The sequence below is a fragment of the Trachinotus anak genome, unplaced genomic scaffold (genome assembly GCF_046630095.1).
Source record: "Trachinotus anak isolate AG129_WGS33_773 ecotype Australia unplaced genomic scaffold, CSIRO_AGI_Tana_v1 ptg000009l, whole genome shotgun sequence".
NCBI classification, from domain to species: domain Eukaryota; kingdom Metazoa; phylum Chordata; class Actinopteri; order Carangiformes; family Carangidae; genus Trachinotus; species Trachinotus anak.
Genome location: NW_027273860.1, coordinates 20,020,978 through 20,035,000, shown reverse-complemented (window position 1 = coordinate 20,035,000; position 14,023 = coordinate 20,020,978). Strand labels below are relative to the sequence as shown.

Genomic DNA, 14,023 nt, shown 5'->3' with positions numbered 1-14,023 from the left:
GAACTCACAAACCTTTGATCTGGAGTTAGACTCACTAACTTGCTGCATTTGACGAGATAATGTTGAAATAATCTAAATCTACTTCTTCCTGGACTGTCAAACCACGATGTCCCTTTTCTATTGTTGAGTAGGGGGGGAATATGCCGTAATGGAAAAACATACTTCCATAATGTTCAGCTGTTGATGCCATTGGATGGGGTTTACACTGTGGCAAACTAAAGGGAAATCCTTGGCGGCTTGGTTGAGACTGATGGTGTGAACCATTTGTTTGTGGTGAGGTAAGACACTATGCAATGAATGTTATCTTGATTTGAGCTCCTGGCACCAGTAATGTACACTGTCCAGAAATGCAATCTCATTGACCAGGATAACATGATTTGAACACGCAACTTTCTGATCTGACGTCAGACGCGCTACCATTGTGCCACGAGGTCAAGTACACACATGTGGGAGATGGACTACATAGACTATATTTGGATTATTTTAAAAGGGACAACTGAGCAGGGTGACAAGCTGTTGAATTAAATGTATTTCGGGCAGAAAGAGCCAACATTATGTTTGCTAATACTGCTAAGATGGAAAAGCACTTTCCACCTTCCCAAAACCTTCTTAAAGGCTGTTTTGACAGCTTCCACTCTCTTCACTCTTTGCACATCTTAACATGGAGGCCCCTTTTCCTGCTCTTAAAATACACACAGGCATTAATTTTCCATTCAGTAACGCTATAGGCTGCTGTGGCTCCGCATTTTAGTCAAGGGAAGCACCCAAATCTGGCTCTGTGAAGAGGAGAAACTTTTCCCCAGCTTTTACAGATTCCAGTTATAGTTATACAATCATTTCTTAGAGGCAAAGCTGCTCTGGAGGCAGAAATAATCACACCGGTTGACTTTAACGTTGATGGATGCAGCCAAGGAAACATCCCAGAGGAAAGCAAAATCCAAGAAGAGATCTCATAGAAATCTCTTTTATTTCTCCTAGACACAAATGAGATATGTTTAAGACTGAGAAGGTATAGCTTTGTGAGAAGGAAAAATGAATGGTTTGAAAAAATATGAATATGTAATGAATATGAAAGGTCGGTCAGGGTAATTGATAACTTAAATCAGCATAATTTCAGTTAGCAGAAAGAAACAGAGATAGACTTAGAATATTGTGCTTATTCGGAGGTGGTAAATTTGTAGATTTGGTCAATTCGGTTAGTTGGATCAGACCAATTCAAAGTGCATTTCCTTTTGTTTTGAGTACTGCAGCCCTCTGAAGTGATTCCTCTTGTTTTTCTCATCCCACGTCTCTGTAAGATGACAATTCCTGCTTCCAGCTGGATCCAACTTTGAGCAAGTCGTAGCAAAGGCCAACTATGTGGTTTGCAGTGTTTCAACATGCAGGCCATGTCAGGCCCTCTTGGGTGTGATCCACTGTTTTGTCAACAGCTTATTTCTTTGGCCACGATTGCAGCTACAAATCACCAAGTGGCTGGAGCACAAGCACAAGTTAAGAACAAGACCTCTGCACGATTGTCTTAGGAAGGAAACACCTGACACATTTCTTATACTTTCTTATTTTCACATCATGTATGGATGAGAAGAGACAGATGTACCCTTCCTTGTTGCAGTGCAAGAACATTTGGTTCATAGCACAAGGACAGGGACACATTATTTTTTGTTTTATACTCCATTATTAATGCAGTGACTGTATGTGTCCAAATAGCGGGGACACCTTGAAAGGACATATGAAAAGCAAAGTGGATGAAAACCACCATAAATTCAAACATTTAAAAAAATGTAAACAAATAATTACATTTAAAAAAAAAAGAAATAAAAAAAAGATTTTACATTTTAAAGGAGCTGTTTGTAGGTTTTGCTATAGCCAATGTTAGTATTAACAGCTGTTTACTTAACAGTCTAGAAGAAAAGGGTGTAAGTTCAGCATCAAACTTCACTCCTCTACTTGCTGTCTCCGGCGGTGGAAAGCAGCCCTTTTCTTTGCTTCTATTTCCATCACCTCTTTTCTTCTACTTAAGTTAGCATGCTAACCAGCTAGCCACTTTTCGATATCAAATCTGCCCTGAAGAAGAAGCTGCTCAAAGGATGTATTATAACCTCTTGTATTGTAAATGCAAAAATTGCAGAAGCTCTTGACAAGACTTGTAAATAAACAGCTGTAGCAATAGTGGAACTTGCTTTACAGTCTTCTCATACCTGACGATGTTATCTGTTGGTCATAAAGCTGCAACAGATATAGCAGACATTTTGACTTATTACTTTAGCTAACTGCTGATATTTTTGCTGAATGCTAGCCGCCTTGCTGCAAATGAGCCAACTAAAAGATGCTAAACTGCTGCTTTGAGCAGTTGTGTTATAATTGTTTTGACGTCTGTCACAATACACCGTAATTTATTTCAATGTTGTCATAAAAACACAAGCTGGTTTGTGAGACACACTTGAAACTGTGTCAGGCTCAATTTGCTGCTTGTACAAACAGTCATCTCCTGTCAAACAGCTTTCTTTTGGCTTTTTGTTGACCTCTGTATATCTGCTGTTATCTTGCTGTGAGCCCTAACTCCTGTCTAATCCTCAGGAAAAGGGGCCATGTCAATGTAATTTGTCTGCCTGAGTCTTCTTCTTGCTGTTGTGGTTTCTAACCTGACATATAACTGGCATCTGTGAGGCAAAGCACTCAGACTGTTGAGGAACTCACAACAAAGCATAATCATGGTCTTATCATTTAGCATTTCAACTTGTGCCAAACAATTCAAGGAATACCGGCAGGTTTGTGTAGCCTCGAAACAGATGTGATGCTATATATGATATTTTTTTGTCTGTGGGAATTCTTCTACAGCATTGCCTCTTTAGGGATTCAGTGCCTTGCTCAGCAGCACTTCAGCAGGGCAGATGGTCGCAAAAACAGAACTCCAGCAGTTTACCCTCTGGCAGAACAGTCTTTGTACACATTGGGAGGGAAAACACAATTAGAATGAAGAATTAATTGCTAACAGAGTTACTGTATAAGGAGTCTTAATAATTCTTTGGAAGGCTTAGTTTAATTATGTACAATTTGGAGAGAGTTCTTACAACATCAGAGTGCTCTTGTGGCTTTGTCTGTCATTGGCTTTTGATCCCAGTAATGCACTCTGGGTCTTTCAACCCTTGAGCAATGCACGCACAGAGAGGTTTTTCTTTCATAGATAAAGTAAATAAACATGGTTTATCAGTAGCTGCCCTAAGCTTCTATCAAACACCATAAAACCGACATTTTGATCTTGTATTAGTAGATGAGCCTGAATGATGCCAAACCTAATCAGCAAATGGTAATTCAGTGCTTGTGTGACATCATTTTAATTTGGTATTAGTGCTATTGAATGACCCGACCATAGCAGTCAGGCTGCATGATGATCTGACTCCTTTTTATAAAGGCAACTTAAAAACTCAAAATGTAAAGTTAGTAAAATCTCTAATTCCAGGATGTTTTTCAACCCCACTTCTAACTTTAAACTGGGTTTGGCTTCAGGACATTATCACCATTATTCATTCAGTATTCATTATCAGCAAAGGGCTTCATTTTTCACGCTGTTGATACAGCAGCTCCCTGGATGAAGTTTAGCCTGATTAACTTATGTGATACATAAAAAAAGCCTGGTGCCAAAAAGAGGTGACTGGTGTATCTATTGATCAACTGTCCTCATGAACTGTTCCCTACTCGTCTGGGATCTATTATGTTGTCAATTTGAATTGCTGTTATTCTGTTGAGCTCAGGGTAGCTGCTTTGCTTTGCCAAATAACTGAATAATCTGTCCTCTCTGTGGTATATGATCTTTACTTTCCGTTGTTGTGCACATGCTGCAAACAGAGCAGTTTTTCTATAAAACACCTGCCTATTTGTGTCTGAAATAGGACACCACATTGACTCAGAAATGCAGCATTCACCTGTGATTGCTGGTTTGAAACGATGTTCCTCTCCTTGCAGAAACGCTTTGAAAAAAAATCTTCCGTGTCGTGACTGAAGCTTTGAGATGAGTGGCATTTGTATGAATCTGTTTGTATGGATTTTTCCAAACATCTTCCCACCCAGATATCCTCTCTAACATCCAGACAGATCTGTGAAATGGAAATGGCACGCTCAGGCCTACAGGAGAGAAATAAATCCTTCATGTTCGAGGGGCTCAGATGTTGGCGGGGCTGTGTATTTGTTTGGACTGATTTATTTTGAATAAAGCAGTGCTGTATGAGCAGAGTGACAGGGGAAAGTTTACTATGAGGCTAAAGTAGACTCTGTCTTTGTGTAGTTAAGGAAAACAAAAGAAAGGTTTTTGACAGGTCTTGTATTCTGGAGCTTTAATTCTTCAGAACCAGAGTTAGGACCTCCCTTGCTGGGAGGCTACTCAGTCTGTTCCCAGGGCACTGATTCAAGAGTTTCTGATGTGGAAATGTACTAAAGTAGTCAACGGGTTCATTGTGGCTTAAGTGTGATGAATGATCTTTTAGATTGGTAGTAGATTGGTACACTATCATTATGAATTAAGTCCCAACTCCCTGTTTCTCTGTGTTCCCATTCAGGAGTCATGCAAAGTATGAATGAGACTGAGTCTCACTGAAGCCCAGCAGAAAGTCCCTGATACAGAATCCAGTTTAATGACAGTGTGCACACATCCTTCAGCTTTAGTTTTGCTGTCCTGTGTGTTACTGGTGTGACGCAGAGCTCTGCTGTTTGACCTTGGCTATAGCTTCATTGTGCGTGGAGTAAATGAACTAGCTCTTCATTGCTCTTCAGCAAGGACAATCCTGCGATCGCAGCCCAAGGCTACCAAGATCTCCAAGAGAAAAATGATTCAGAGATGACTCAGTCTTGACGGCGATGCTTTTGATTTGAACTGACATTTGCCCAGAGGAGCAAGTAGGACGATCAGCGGTTTGTTGTTTATTCCATGAGCACATATGGAAAGTCCCACAAACACAGAGAAATGACATCCTGGCCTTCCAGCTGTGCTGTGAGGATGCTTACTCTTAGAGAGGTTAATATATCACTGCAGTCTGCTTTGGAGATGAATGGTTCATGTGGTTTGATTGATGTTTGGGGCTGTCGGCTTTGTGATATTTGGCTAAATAAAATTGACATGAACAGTATAAACATCTCAAGGCATCAGGTGCACTTACCTCTTACCTCTGTGCATTCAGTGTATACAGGCTGATAGAAACAGAGTTACTGGGGCAGTCCTGGTGTAGAAGATAGCAGGTTGATGTTTAAGTACGAGACCTTCCTTAAGCATTGGGATAGACTCGGTTACTAAACACATTTTCAACTTCATGAGACGTTGATTCTGTTAATGACTCGTAAATTCAACTCATCTGGTTTCGTTGGCCAACACAGAGCTTTTGCAGGGAGAATTTCACTGATGAATATGTAAAGTTGTGGATTTATCTGTGCAGAGTAATTTCCTGCCCAGACATTTTTTTCTGGTCGCAGAACATGTTGTGGGATGATTAGTGTTTGCTTGGACCGTGAAATGGGGTCATTCGGTACAGACTAAAGGAGTGCGGCTGAAAGACATGGGAACTATTTAAATGTGAACTCATAGCTGGTCACAGTGCATTCATGTGTTTGTCTTGACCGTTCTGTGTGGTCAGGACTCATTACAACATATTTGTGTTTCCAACAACGTCTTTGTCAATTGAACTTTTAGCTCACATTACACTCATGCTGCGTAGAACATGGACCACGTCCCTGTGAAAATGTGCTGCAGTCTGAGAAGCCTATGGAGGAAAATCAGCTGATTATTTCATAACAATCCTTGGTAGTTGTATGACTAAGGAAGTTTCTGCAGGACACTGACTTACACTGCTATATCTTATAACAATGAGTAGCTCAAGTCAGCCTGCAGAGCATGTAGAGTATCATTTCTTCTGCCCAGAAACAATTAAGAGACACTAGGCTGACTTGAAGATGTCATGAGGAATCATGGTTGGGTTATGCTGTTGCTTACAGTACATTGATAACAGATGGGTTTCTGCTCATCAGTTTCCTGAGGCTGTGAGGATGCTGAGTTGCCACTGACAGGCCAACCATCTCAAACCCTATGATTAGGGATCAGTAATGCCTGAGGGAAGGAGACAGCCTGCAAATAGCATCTGCTTCCTGCAAACAGATCCTCACATCTCCAAAACGCCTGCCTGAAATACGGCGACCAGAAATGATGGCTGCTGATTGTGCAGGCTTTGGCTGCAGGAATAGAAATGCACCTCCTGCACTAGATTAAAATTATAATTCTCTGCACACTGCAGGGAATGTGTTTTTTGTATTTGATGAAGAGAGGAGAGCTGTTTCTATCAGAGCAATGTGACAGTTCCTTGTTTTATGCATTTTCCTCAGTTTATCATCAGGAAAGTGGTCCAGGCCTTCTGGGGATAAAATGTCAGAACCAGTATTTGAAACCAATATTTCACATTAAGGTGCATGTGTTAGTTTTCAGTTTTCCAGAGGGTGTCACTGGGTTTTGTTTGGGATTATGTCCCTGCTGAGGAAAGTGACTGGTACCGCAGGAGCTGAGCAGGACCTCTTTGCAGGAGGCTGAGTGGCAGTGGGTGTTAGGTGTCTCAGATCACATTACACCACAGAGTGGCTAACTGGTGCGCCGTACTGATAGAACAAAACTCTGAGATGTTTGTGCATGCTTCTGCTTGCATGCTAATGAATTTGAAGGCTTCTGCAGTGTGAGGCTGTGTAAACATCCTCTATCTGTACAGTACATCTGTCAAACGCTGCAACTTCCGTACAGATAGATGTTTGTTGTTGCTTTGTGTGGCTGCCGCCCTGGAGAGAGTGAGTGTGTGTGTGTTTGTGTGTGTGTGTGTGTGTGTGTGTGTGTGTTCATGTGTGTTTCTGTGTATGTGCTGTCAGGTTTAGGTGAATGACCTGGTTGAGCCGGTTTCTTACTGTCAGCTTCAGCTCACAGTCTGTCTGCCAAATAGATTTCCCAGTAACCCTCCTCTTTGCAAATGACTGAGTGCTGTGAGGCGCTCAAACTTTCGTCATCTTTTCAGTCTGTTGCCCTCGGCGTTCCCACAACAAAATCCAACTCATGCCTTCAGTTCTCAGTTGATCCTGGCCAGAAGAGATAACCTCTCTCCACATATTGATCTGGCTGTCATATTGGGCAACAACCCAGTGTGGAGTGGGTGTTGGCAATACTACATCCGCCTGCTTGTCATTATTAGCTCAGTATCAAAAACCTTCACATTTAAAGTAATGAGCTGTCTTGGTTGCCGTCACTTGACCTTGGCATGATTCAAACATGCTGTTCCTGCTTTGTCCAAGGCTGTCAGGAAAAGAAATCCCTCTGGGTTGAAATGAAAAGCACATAATTTTGTCCTTTTTGAGAACAGAACAGGTTTTCCAGCAGGGAGGTGTTTGGCCTGCAACTGATCCAAAACATTTTAACATGTAAACTCCGAGGTAAACACACACCAGCTCCACTTTACTCCTTCTGCTTTAAAGTATCTGGATCAATTCATCTGTGAAAAGAGGCTGCATGGGACTCTGCCACCAGCAGTGCAAGCCTCTCTTATTCTTTCCACCAACACTAGTTGCACATGGATTCTGGAGTCAGGGGCAAAAAAAGGCAATTTGCCGTCTCCAGTACTTCCCTCCTCACACCAAGCCTTCAACACTGGTGGTCCTGAAGGGAGATTGATGGGGCTCTCCTCCATCACTCACTGACTTTAATGAGAGCGGCCTCAGTGAAAGCACTGGGCGGAGGGGAAGGCGGGGCATCGAGCAGCAGGGGGGTTGTAGGCAGTCAAACTTATACAGTGCCTCTTATATCACCTCGTACCTCGGACCAAACCACAGCAAAGTTGACTGGCTGGCTCCGTCACTGACAAGCTTGTTGTATTTGCTGTTGCTGTGGGCTGGTTGTGTGTTTACATCATGTTACGGCACATCATTGTAACAAGGAGATAAAAGCCAAACAACCTGAAAATGGAGACCGGAGCTACAGATGTACAATTGATCGTACCTGTGGAAGCGTCCGTGTTCTCCTCGTCTGTAGATCTGTGATGGGTCCAACTGATCCCACAGGTTATTTTCAGCTCAGCGGCGGCACCCTGTCTTCATGCACAGCCAAAGAGAATGAGATGTATTGAGGTTGCTTTACAACGCAGTCTTGTTTCAAGCAGGTCCTGAAATGCATGTGTGTGTGTGTGTGTGTGTGTGTGTGTGTGTATGTGTGTGTGTGTAGGTGTGTGCGTACGTGCATGGGTGTGAAAGTTTCAACTCTCCCTGGCGTAACTGTGTCCCTGATTCACTTGTCGATAAACACTGAGCTCATTAGATTTCACCTTGCAGCACAGCCTCTGGTGTTTTCTCTCAACATCTTTTTTTATTCTCTCAACCTCCTTCCCCTCTCCTTATCTCCTGTTGTTGTCTTGCCTCTTTTCCCCCACGCCTTTCTTTTCCTTTATCCTCTTTTTAAACCCTCCCCACCCACTATCACGTCTCTTGTATTTTGTTTTTTCTTTCCTGCTTCTGTCTCTTCTCTTCTTTTTCTTGCCTGTATCTGCAGCTAATATCCTTTCTTTCTCATATTCATTCAAGACTTTTTTTTCCTTGTGGCTCATAGTCCAACTATTGAAAGGTGATGGAGTGCACAAACTTGCGAAATACTTTGAAGATATTCACACTTTTTATCTGATTATACATCAGATTTCTGTTGAGAACACATCAGAGACAATTTGTAAGAAATATTAAGAGATTAAAGCGAAGAGCGTGATGGTGGATCATGTTGAGACTTGAGAATAAATCAGTGCAATACATTCCCAGGATTTGAAGGTTACGAGGTTACTCCATTAGCAGAGAAAGTAGCAGAGGGAGTGGTGGTGGTGGTAGCCTGGAGAAATGCAGCCTGGAGACATGACATACTCGATATTGTCCACTTCTTAAACTTTATATTTTCCAGCTGCAGCTCCTGTGGAGAAAAGATCAAATCCATGTGAACATTCCACATGCAAACCCCCTTTTTTTAGTGCACGCCTTGACTGGCACTGCTTCTCTCTTCACAGGCACTTCATTAGTTGTGGGTGGGTACCCTGAAAGTTAAATATAATGTTGTTATGTTTGGAAGACTCGTTTGCCATTAGATGGGCAATATGCGAAAATCCGAACATTTATAGTGTAGAAACACAAGGAGGATGCATTTTGTTTCTGAAGGCAAACACGGAGGGATGGATAGTGAGCAGAGTTATCGTAAAATGCACCAGAGCTGTGTTAGCAGACTTGGAGACAGTGATTTATGGGTTAGGCAGGTCTAAAGAAATGTGTGTCTGAGTGTGGACTGCTTAAGTGTGTTACTGTTGTATTAATGTTTAAAGTCACCTGCAGAGCTCTAGGTAACAAGGCCTGCTCTGGATGCAGATGTATGCACACAAAAATAGATTCATGCACTTGTGTGCGGACTTGCAGAGGGCTGGAGGTTTGTCTTGCATACTAGTAGAAACATGTAATAACCACAGTTTTTTGGGAGAACAGAGTCTGAATAATCTCAGACTTCAGCGATCTGTCTTCACTTCAGAATCTCGCCACTGTCTTCCAGCATTTAGTCACTGCCACACTGATTACTCCAGAGTGATGACTTTAATGCTGGAAGTCTTTTTCAGTGACACTATGCAAACAAACACACTCGCACTAGCAGGCTGCTGACAGTGTGTGTGCGCCAGGTGTCTTCGTCAGCCTTTGGCTTTGACTGCAGCTCATCCTGCCAAGCTTCAAGACACTGAAGAGAAAAGCAGTTGAGTCTAAGTGGCCATGTGTGTTTCTCCCTGGGGATACGCCATGCTCCAGAAGCAGATTGCAGTCACCTTTTTTACATTAAAGAAATAGTTCCTCATCAGTTTGGGAAATATGTCATAAATGAGATAATAGTTCCATAATTCTTGATGATCTCAATAAATCTGAGCAGACTTGATGATGTGTGCTTGTCAAGCTGGATTTCCTAATGTCTCAAACCAAGACTGAAGCAAAACTGGATTAAATTCAGTCGCTGTGTGGCCGTCTGTGTCACGCACGCATCATCTCCAGCCCAGATTCTCTGAGGTCTTACGTCAGAATTATGAGACAGTCGCTTGGGTTGCACAAATCTGATCTGTCCAACCACCTGCATATTGTTAGCCAAAGGTAAATGTTTGTCTTACATGGGTTGATCCATGATGAATTTGTAAAGAACCGCCTCACAGCAGAAGATTTAAGTTAGGCTGGGTGTTATCAAGCTGCACACATGTACGGTAAGACAGAGGAATGCTTAAGAAGAGCACATGTGCTCAGCAAACCTTTGTCTGGACTGAAGAAGGATTAAAATACACTGCTTAAAGCGCAGTGAAGCCTGTTCAGTATCTCACCACAGTAGTCAGCACTGTAGAGGTGTCTACTATAGTAGAATAGTTTCACCATGACTGTGTGATGCACTCATAAAGATGGAAAAGTGCCTACACCCATATCTCTTCAAAGGAGCTATATGTAAGTTTCTGCTATTGCTACATACCAAATGTTAGCATTGACATCTACTTAGCAGTCTAGAAGTTGTTCAGCATTAAACTTTATTAGATTACTTGCCAAGAGCTGACTCCAATGTTGGAAAGCAGCAACAGTGTGAACTTGTTTTGCTTCTATTTCTATTACTTCTTTACTCTAGCGCTGCTCGGGCGTAATATAACCTCTTATATTGTAAGCACAATGATGGCTAAGGCTCTTGGTAAGTGCATCAGCATCACCCCCACGCCGGCAAGTCACCATGTTTGTCGGCAGAGAAAACTTACATATAGCACCTTTAAATAGGCAAATAAGTTTTGTTCCAAAATACAAAGACCTACTTAGGCAGTACATCAACCCTGGCCAAAAGCCCAGAGAGACATGATCATAGTCATGGCAGTGGTGAATCTTCCTGGGGAATGTCCTGGCATGGGTCTTAAATGTGTCTAGATAACATCTGTTAGATTTCAGAAGAAACAAGAACAAATCTCAGCCACGTAGCAGCTTGTTAATGAATATTCTATTGGCACGACCATTAAAGGAGCAGATTAAAAATGATGGAGACATCTATAAAAACAAAACAAGCAGAATTTAGTTTATGGTGGGAAAGCATTAGGTGAGCAGGTCGCTCAGTTTTACTTCTCCCTGATGTTGGCGCGGCTCCACTGCACTGACCTCAACATGATCTGAACACGAACAGTCTTTGGATCTGGAGTCAGATGCTGCTGCTGCATCATGAAGCATCGACACATCACAGCATTTGTTTCTTCTGCACTTGTCTGTTTCACCTTAGACTCAATCTAACAGCAGATAGTTTGTGGAGGTAGCGCTGCTCGGGCGTAATATAACCTCTAATATCTCTTCCAGGGAAGTTTGAGTGAGCTTCATCCATCTGCCTGTGTGTGCTTGGCTGACACTGACTGCCCTTGTTCAGACTTAGATTGCATCTTAATGTTCATCCTGATCTTCCTCAGCTGTAAGGGCTGGAGGTGCTTGTGTGCTGGAGGTGGCTGCTACCGTTTGCTTTCTATTTGGCTGCTAAACAGCATTGTATTTACATATTTGTGAGAAGATTAGTTTTTAGAGTCAAAACAAATACAAAGTGTTTACAGATGGCAGTTAGTTCCCCGTCGGTGGAGGTTTATGTTCTGACCTGTTTCAACCAGCAAGTTTTTGTCCAGTTCAGCTTTCAGTCCCCTGAAGGTTATGTCCTGGATAGTGGGACAGTTGGTTGTGGTTAAGCTCTTCACCTGTGTCTCCAGAGAGATTAGAATTTCCCCTTGTTGTTGTTTAAACATAATACAATCTACACATGTAAAATCAGATTTGACCCCAGTGTCATGCGAGGTGACTGGCTGCCTTCACTTTCTCTTTTCCTCTCTTTGTTTTTTTTTCTATCCATCTAAACTGTTGAGCACATCCTTTGTCCTCCATATTCTTCCTCTCTCTCTTTCTCACTTTCTCTCCTCGGTGTCCTCCACCCTTCCTGCCTGTCTGCCTTTCTCACCCCTCTTTTAACCTACACGAATATTTCCCACTGATGTCGCTTCTCTTCAGGCGAAAGTGCTTTTCCTATGCGTCGCCTGTTTCCTGTGCAGGGTCACGGAGCATTTCCCCAGCTCCGAAGTTAACTCCTCCATCGCTCAGTGCGGAGGTGTAGTGCTGAGAGGAGACACAGTACCTGGTCACTGTGCACAGTGGAGCCGCATTTATCCTGGTTGTGATGTTGTACATAAAGCTGGAAATTATTTTTTCTCCTTTAAATGATTCTCCAGCTCTTTCTGTGATGCTTTACATCACCAGGAAGGTCTGACTGTCCCAGCTTCGGTTGTGTGGAGCAGTAGGCTCGGGGGATGTAGAAGATGTCTCTTAACGTCTTATGGTCAGCTCAGGAAAACAAGTGGAAATCAGGTGACTGATGTGGGCCAGTACAGGGCTGTGTATAAGTTAGTGTCTGATTAATACTCATTAAGAATGAGATCAAATGTGCTCTCTGTTGGCAGTTTATCAGACACACCTGGCTAAAACTAGTGCACTCCCTTTCAACAGGAAGAGACCTCAACACAAACTGAATATTACTGTCATGAAGGCAGGAGTCGCCGCAGGACTGTTGTATTAGGCTGTTTGAGTTGTAGCTAGGTGTACTTAATAAACTGACGTCTCTGTACATCTCTGTGTGCATAGACAACACTGCAAGGAAGAGCATGGCAGTATTTGCACACCCCCAGGACTTTGGTTCCATCCCTGTGGATATTTTACTCTTTTCTTCTCCTAACTAGTTTACTGTGCCTATTACTACTGCTGCTACTACTACTACTACTGCTACTACTACTACTAGTCGTACACACACACACAGATCCAGAGACGTAGTACTGTAAATCGAGCTTTTGCGTTCAGGCTAATATTGAACTCTGATGGTCCTCATACACTCAGTTCTTCTTCCTCCACTTTGTCAGTTGTTGTCGGAGCTGTGTGTGGATATTGTGAGAGAGCAGGGCCCAGTCTGAGGACTGGTAGAAACATAAACACAGTGCACCAGTGTAGCATAGACCGGGCCCCAGCTCCTTCCAAATACAAACACACATCTGGACTTTCTTTCTGCTTTTCTCTTTCTCTAGACGGCTGTCTCTGCTTTGTTTACATCTCATGTATTTTTGAGTCCATCCCTTTACTCTAACTCTCTGAGTTTCAGACGTCAGTGTTTGTGGGTTTTGGATGTTTGCCCCAGTCATCCTTTGGAAAGTGGCTTTCATCAGCACTCTCTCTTCTTTCCTGATCTATCTATACGTCTGTCTGTCTGTTTCTCTGTCTGTCTGTCTCTCTGTCTGTCTGTCTCTTTGGGCCTTTTTCCTGACAGATTCAGAGGATTTGGAGTTTCTGTTACACTGGAAACTTTTTGCAGTTTATTGTCTTAAAATACATAAACTCCGGCTGAGTTTCCATTACACGAGTCAAAACTGTGTATTGCCAAAGGAACATTTATCATATAATCCACTCAGTTTAGAAAATGCAGCATGAGCATGACATCTCTATGACTGATGCCACGTGATCTCCGTCGTTATTCTCTATTCCATATTCTTCTTTTTGATGCACAGTGTCCTGTTTACCATCCTGACTTTTGCCTGGACTGTCTTAGGTTAAATTATGGCTTATGGAGAGAGAAACTACCTCCAGTTGTGGTTTCATTGCACAATATGTTTTCACAGAGCTGCCTTTTGTCAGCTTGTCAGGACCTCGTGGCGCAACGGTAGCGCGTCTGACTCCAGATCAGAAGGTTGCGTGTTCAAATCACGTCGGGGTCAAAGTTTTAGGTTGAACCTCCATGACAGAAGAACAACAAGGCACTAGTCAGATAAAAAACAACAAAGCTCCGAATGCGACCACTAAGATCCTTCTGTACTGTATGAATAACTGATGTCAGAAGAAGAAAACTTCCATCCCATCATTCCTTACCTTGTCATGAACATGAACCACGTGCAGGACAGGTCCAGGATGCTTCAGATGATGAACT

The 14,023-nt window shown here is 42.6% G+C and overlaps 1 protein-coding gene and 1 non-coding gene across 2 annotated transcripts in view; both read left to right on the top strand.

The window, feature by feature from the left end:
- Window positions 1-14,023, top strand: part of LOC139625582 (partitioning defective 3 homolog) — a 358,479-nt gene that overhangs the window by 11,199 nt on the left and 333,257 nt on the right. The window lies entirely within an intron of this gene.
- Window positions 13,743-13,814, top strand: trnaw-cca (transfer RNA tryptophan (anticodon CCA)). Its single transcript has one exon. It is a non-coding gene; the product is annotated as a tRNA-Trp (tRNA).